Source organism: Ischnura elegans, chromosome X (genome assembly GCF_921293095.1).
Source record: "Ischnura elegans chromosome X, ioIscEleg1.1, whole genome shotgun sequence".
Taxonomy (NCBI): domain Eukaryota; kingdom Metazoa; phylum Arthropoda; class Insecta; order Odonata; family Coenagrionidae; genus Ischnura; species Ischnura elegans.
The window spans coordinates 121,522,898-121,530,944 of NC_060259.1; positions in this window are offsets into that span (position 1 = coordinate 121,522,898).

Here is an 8,047-nt window from a genome sequence, read left to right on the forward strand (position 1 = left end):
GGGCGAAGTGGGAGGCATGGCGGAGAGGACTGCGTCGGAGCGTGTCTGTTCAAACCAAGGGGGCGACAAACCCCTAACGATAATGGGTATAGGTTTTGATACATCAGTGCCATCTATGCCAGTGGTCCAAGGCTGCCGCGAAGTTTGAATGCCCATCTCAGCGCGTTTCAAACTTTTTTTACGCGTCACGATAGGGCATGCTGTTCAGGTTTAATAATGCTACTGCAATTGCGAGAAACTTAAAAGAAATGAATGTAGGAAAATCATCCCGATGAACTTCCCCAGGTTACTTAACTAGTAACCATAATATAAGATTAATGTACAAGGTCAACTGACGATCTGGTGGTTGGTAAGAATAATGATCATGGAAACTTAGTTCAGTGGACGTTGGTATTTATTGATACAATAACTGGTAAAAGAAATACAACAATAACAATTTAAATATGGCATTCTATAGATGAAATCTGTGGAAGTTAACAATTTTACAAGCACATGAGATTCACAAGCAACAAATATCAATGACAGCAGTACGTTGCAATAAGATATGAGCAGTCTTTGCGTAATAGGAGTAAGATTCCATTACTTAAGTAAACACACGATAGTTATAGACAATGAGGGTGACCCAATTTTCTTTGAGGTAGATGTATCTCGCAATAGCTCTGGTACAGGGAATATAATGCTAATTCTGAAACCATAGACCATAACAACACTTCACTAGAAATAAGTATGCAAGTTTGGATATCATTTCATGGAAGATAATTATTTAATTATGAAAGGACATTATTTCGTATAAAGTTGTTCATGATGAGTACCCATTAAGATATACAACATATCTTGGCAGAGTAGTCTTAAAATGAAAGGTTCTTATAAGTTAATAACCATCACTTATACGAAAGAAAGCATTCCAAATGTGGAAAACGAGAAAAGCGAAGAATATTTTACAACAATGTAGTATATAGGTTCTTACTTCAAAATAAAAGACATTAAAGTTTTAAGAAATGTAAATATCGTAGAACACTTAATGAATAATGCTCAATTAATGACAATTAAACAGTTGGAAGGACAGAGTTGAAATAGCAAATTACATACATAACCAACAAAATGGTAAGGTTAAACAAACCAAAGCGAAGCAGTAGCGATAAATGAGTAGTTTGAACACTACAAGTACTGCAAGTACAATGAAAAATACATTGAAATATAAGGAATACAAGACACCATGAAATTTTGAAAACATGAGAAAAAGTTAGCTAATCACAGGTTGAAATCAAAATGGAATAATGGAGGAAACAGAATTACTCACATTTTCATCTCCAAATACATTTCATACCCACGCAATTTAGCAATAGTCAAGATCATTGAGTCTCGTAGCCTTCTTCAAGCAGCTTCCAAAATCGTAAGGGACAATGTCAGCAATAAAAAGTCTGCAGTTAACACTAATATCTATCAATAAGCCTCAATACCACCTTTGTTTACAACGAGATTCAATATGGCAGCCCCCAGTTTATTACTGCCCAGCAGACTGCCCAGAAAAACAGGCTACACCAGCGCCTCTATGTTGGATAGGCCGTTGGACCACTGGGGCTCCAGAAAATCAAAACTAGAGGTTTTCTAAACGATATATTACAGTTCTGTCGCCCCCTTGGTTGTTCAGACTGCGCACGTCGCCGGGTTGGGAGGGCTCCCGGGAGGGGAGGCGAGGAGGGGGAGTAGGGGGTCAGAGGTCTGCGGGACGCCAGAGCCTGTTTTTTCGGACGCAAGTCGGATCGCGAAGAGTCCCTGTAACTAAAATTTTCCCTCAGCTGGTGGGCATGCACAGAAATCGCGGCGGAGACCGTGACAGATTTCTTAACACTGGAATGGTCAGGGTAATGGTTACCTGGATGCAGTGATACAATGGTAATTTTTGTTCGAACCCGCAATACTTCATCTGCAACTACATCTACATAATACCCCTTAAGCCGCCTAAAAGGCGTGTGGCAGGGGGTGTTAGGACACCAGTTTTTTACAGCTGCAAAAAATGAAGAACTCTAAAGAAGTTTGGACTAGCGTTTATTAAAGTCCTTCATGGTTCGGGGGAAACTCGAATTACCATATCTATCCGTTCAGCAAAACATTTCGCTTAATTTATCGCTTCTGTCGCACCTGGAAATATAGTGTGGCTCTAATATTATGTTCCCCATGTCGCCCTTAAAGATATCCATTCGCAATTGTTCAAGCTATCTAAGGCTATCGCGCAGCCTCCGAGTCTCCAGCGGCTCCCAGCCTCATTCGCATAAAATTTGGGTAACACTGTCTGTACGCCCCTTACAGTTTTTGACGATACGTACAGTCTTCCTTTGTATTTTATTCAGTTCGCGGATTAAGTCTTTCTGCATCCTGATTCAATCCATTCTGATCCCATACGCTCGCTGCATATTCAAGATGCAGTCGGACGAGTACGAAATCGCAACTTTCTTTTGCTTTTTCATGCGAAAATATTCCCACAATACGCTTGACGAATCCTAATTTCTTCAGGGCTATGCCGCAAATATTCTTTTTATGCGTTCCCCATGTGAGGTTCGAGGTTATCGTAACTCTCAGGTATTTCACTTCGTCTGTTGCCTTTATTTTAATACCATCCACTGCATAAACATGGTTAGAGTTGGGAAAATTCCGGAAGAAATGTACCGCCATGCATTTGCTCATATTAAGTTCCAATCCCCACTCCGGGCTCCATAATTGAACGTAGTTTAGGTCAGATAATAGAATTTCATTGTCAGAGTGATCACTAATTTCGCGATAAATGACCGCGTCGTCAGCAAATAAACGTATTTTAAATCTAATACGGGAACGAGATCATTAATGTATGTAATGAACAACAGGGGCCCTTTTACGCTTTCTCGTGGAACATCAAATGTAACATATACAACGTCAGAGGTAATACCGTCAAGAACTACTTCTTTTTACGATCACTGAGAAAGTATCCTATCCAGTTTAAAACTGTTTCGTTTAATCCGAATGGCTGTAATTTGTATGAAAGTTTATGTGAGGTACAGTCTCGAGAGCTTTCTTAAAATATAGAAAAAAACGTCGCCAGATTTTATAACGTCGCGAAGGAAGAACGCTATCTGTGGTTCGCATGATCTACCTTTTGGAATTCGTGCTGACAGTCATGGAGGAAGTTACGTTTGTCTAAGAAAGTCATCATATTGCAACATCAAAATGGCAAGACGTAAAGCAATGCAGTGATTTCTTGATAAAAAGCTCGCGTTACCATTACAAGTGAAATAGAAACGCCTCACCTGTCATTTTAACGGGCGTTGGTCTTTTAACACAATCAAGCCGGCGGACGCGAATACGCGTCCGGAGTGTTTTGCCAGGAAGCCTATGGACGCGCATTCGCGTCCCGTAACGATTCCGTTTCGTCGCCTTCCCCTACAATAGGGTTTTATTGTGTTCATTCTCTTCCGACGCCAGTTCCATAGTACCACTTGTGCCTTCGTGTTGGTGAGAATAGTTTTCGAAAATTACATTTTATTCCGTTCCTTCAAGGCATATTATGGTGAGCACTATTTGTAGCTTTTTTTCAATTTGCCATTACCAATTCGTGACATTACCGTTTTATTTTATATTACATTACGTCCCTGTTCTCTTTATTCTAGTGAGCACAGTATCTAACTTCTTTTCAATTTATCGTGACATTACAATTTTATTTTATATTGTATTTCGTCCATGTTGTCAATTTCTTACTAAAGGCATTTAACCCTCGAGCGGGCATGCCTGATATTTTTACACGACCGGGAGCGTGGCGTACTCTGTCCACGATGTATGCATTTATACGATAATACTTGATTTTTGTTGAAATTTATCTTTATTTGTAGAAATTAGTTCAAGCTCGTGCATTTATAGGTAATAAAAATTTAAAGGCACACTGTTGATACGAGGCTGGTTGTGCGGCGTAATGTATACGCCCCGGGGGTCGGGTTTCCTTGCCAATCTAAAAACAATTGCTGCAATACTTTTTGCTTTAAAAACTCGCGCTTTTGACAGAAAAAATGACATTGTAAGAATAAGCGAGGCCATTCAAGAATAGCAAAGGATGATATACACGGTCGCGCAGCATACTTTGTACGTCTTGACGTTGACGTAGTTCCTCTTGCCGATCTATATTTAAATTAGCTTCATTACCTAGACCTTTGAAAACTCGCACTATCGACAGTCAAAACTACATTGTAAGAATACACGAGGCCATTCCAGACAAGAATGTACGCACAATACTGAAATCCTTGGTTTTCGAAGATTGGCGCGCTTTATACGCCAACGTGCCCTCTCGAGGATATTCTAGAGGAGGAGGAGGTAATCAGAAATATTGATCGATCCGACGAAGACTCGGATGATGAAGAGCAAGTAAATACCCTAAGTGAGGGGGATAAGGGTATTTTTTGGTTCTTGGAGCCTTTCCACCGCGATAAGGTTGTAGCCCAAGGGAAAGGAATCTTTCCATTAAGGCAATAAAAATATAGGAAAAAACTTTATTGTCCTTTTCAATCTTTTTCGCCTTTTTGCTAATTTAACGTACGCAATATGCATTCTGCAATTTAGAAAACGGAAACAAGAATGTGAATATTATTACTATATCATAATTTTCTCTTGATACAGGTGGCTAAATATTCATAGTGACTACAATCAAGATCTCTTCAACGAGGGTACTAAAAAAAGATTTGCCTCTAGACCGCGAGCGGTAAGTATTATCAGTGCTTTACGCATCTAAATTGAGAATACACCAAATCATAACCAAAGATCACCAAATCTCGTGTTCTACCTCATAAATATCTAAGTCTTAGACAGAGTCAAAACTATTATGCTGCATGTGGGTAGAATAGGAACTTGTATGTTAATGTTTTAAAGAAGAATTGATACTTGTAAACACTGCCTGAAAATGATATTTGATACCTGTAAAAAATCCTGCCGGAAGACTGTATTCTGTGTTAACTAACTTTCACTATTATTAAAATATTCTACCGATTTATGTAGGTTTCCATGGAGTGATTAAGAAGGAATCATGGATCCTCCCCGTACATCATGCGCATCCCTCTTCATGCACAATAAGACCAACTACCTTTCATTCTATCCAAAAATCCTAATATCCTTCCCCTTCGTTTAGCACTAGCGGGTAATACGCTCGCAGCCACTATGGTTCAGAGAGCTGGCACGGGAGGGGACGCAATTTCACACTGACAATACCCTCGCGTCTTCAGCACTAGCGGCTAATACGCTCGCAGCAAGCTCGCGTCTTTACCACTAGCGGGTAATACGCTCGCAGCCACAATGGTCCAGAAAGCTAGCACGGGAGGGGACGTCATTTCACACTGACCATACGCTCGCGTCTTCAGCACTAGCGGCCGATACGCTCGCAGCAAGCTCGCGTCTTTACCACTAGCGGGTAATACGCTCGCAGCCACAATGGTCCAGAAAGCTAGCACGGGAGGGGACGTCATTTCACACTGACCATACGCTCGCGTCTTCAGCACTAGCGGCTGATACGCTCGCAGCAAGCTCGCGTCTTTACCACTAGCGGGTAATACGCTCGCAGCCACAATGGTCCAGAAAAGTAGCACGGGAGGGGACGTCATTTCACACTGACCATACGCTCGCGTCTTCAGCACTAGCGGCTGATACGCTCGCAGCAAGCTCGCGTCTTTACCACTAGCGGGTAATACGCTCGCAGCCACAATGGTCCAGAAAGCTAGCACGGGAGGGGACGTCATTTCACACTGACCATACGCTCGCGTCTTCAGCACTAGCGGCTGATACGCTCGCAGCAAGCTCGCGTCTTTACCACTAGCGGGTAATACGCTCGCAGCCACAATGGTCTAGAAAAGTAGCACGGGAGGGGACGTCATTTCACACTGATCATACGCTCGCGTCTTCAGCACTAGCGGCTAATACGCTCGCAGCAAGCTCGCGTCTTTACCACTAGCGGGTAATACGCTCGCAGCCACAATGGTCCAGAAAGCTAGCACGGGAGGGGACGTCATTTCACACTGACCATACGCTCGCGTCTTCAGCACTAGCGGCTGATACGCTCGCAGCAAGCTCGCGTCTTTACCACTAGCGGGTAATACGCTCGCAGCCACAATGGTCCAGAAAGCTAGCACGGGAGGGGACGTCATTTCACACTGACCATACGCTCGCGTCTTCAGCACTAGCGGCCGATACGCTCGCAGCAAGCTCGCGTCTTTACCACTAGCGGGTAATACGCTCGCAGCCACAATGGTCCAGAAAGCTAGCACGGGAGGGGACGTCATTTCACACTGACCATACGCTCGCGTCTTCAGCACTAGCGGCTGATACGCTCGCAGCAAGCTCGCGTCTTTACCACTAGCGGGTAATACGCTCGCAGCCACAATGGTCCAGAAAAGTAGCACGGGAGGGGACGTCATTTCACACTGACCATACGCTCGCGTCTTCAGCACTAGCGGCTGATACGCTCGCAGCAAGCTCGCGTCTTTACCACTAGCGGGTAATACGCTCGCAGCCACAATGGTCCAGAAAGCTAGCACGGGAGGGGACGTCATTTCACACTGACCATACGCTCGCGTCTTCAGCACTAGCGGCTGATACGCTCGCAGCAAGCTCGCGTCTTTACCACTAGCGGGTAATACGCTCGCAGCCACAATGGTCTAGAAAAGTAGCACGGGAGGGGACGTCATTTCACACTGATCATACGCTCGCGTCTTCAGCACTAGCGGCTAATACGCTCGCAGCAAGCTCGCGTCTTTACCACTAGCGGGTAATACGCTCGCAGCCACAATGGTCCAGAAAGCTAGCACGGGAGGGGACGTCATTTCACACTGACCATACGCTCGCGTCTTCAGCACTAGCGGCTGATACGCTCGCAGCAAGCTCGCGTCTTTACCACTAGCGGGTAATACGCTCGCAGCCACAATGGTCCAGAAAGCTAGCACGGGAGGGGACGTCATTTCACACTGACCATACGCTCGCGTCTTCAGCACTAGCGGCTGATACGCTCGCAGCAAGCTCGCGTCTTTACCACTAGCGGGTAATACGCTCGCAGCCACAATGGTCCAGAAAGCTAGCACGGGAGGGGACGTCATTTCACACTGACCACACGCTCGCGTCTTCAGCACTAGCGGCTGATACGCTCGCAGCACGCTCGCGTCTTTACCACTAAAGGGTAATACGCTCGCAGCCACAATGGACCAGAAAGCTAGCACGGGAGGGGACGTCATTTCACACTGACCACACGCTCGCGTCTTCAGCACTAGCGGCTGATACGCTCGCAGCAAGCTCGCGTCTTTATCACTAGCGGGTAATACGCTCGCAGCCACAATGGTCCAGAAAGCTAGCACGGGAGGGGACGTCATTTCACACTGACCATACGCTCGCGTCTTCAGCACTAGCGGCTGATACGCTCGCAGCAAGCTCGCGTCTTTACCACTAGCGGGTAATACGCTCGCAGCCACAATGGTCCAGAAAGCTAGCACGGGAGGGGACGTCATTTCACACTGACCACACGCTCGCGTCTTCAGCACTAGCGGCTGATACGCTCGCAGCAAGCTCGCGTCTTTACCACTAGCGGGTAATACGCTCGCAGCCACAATGGTCCAGAAAGCTAGCACGGGAGGGGACGTCATTTCACACTGACCATACGCTCGCGTCTTCAGCACTAGCGGCTGATACGCTCGCAGCAAGCTCGCGTCTTTACCACTAGCGGGTAATACGCTCGCAGCCACAATGGTCCAGAAAGCTAGCACGGGAGGGGACGTCATTTCACACTGACCACACGCTCGCGTCTTCAGCACTAGCGGCTGATACGCTCGCAGCAAGCTCGCGTCTTTACCACTAGCGGGTAATACGCTCGCAGCCACAATGGTCCAGAAAGCTAGCACGGGAGGGGACGTCATTTCACACTGACCATACGCTCGCGTCTTCAGCACTAGCGGCTGATACGCTCGCAGCAAGCTCGCGTCTTTACCACTAGCGGGTAATACGCTCGCAGCCACAATGGTCCAGAAAGCTAGCACGGGAGGGGACGTCATTTCTC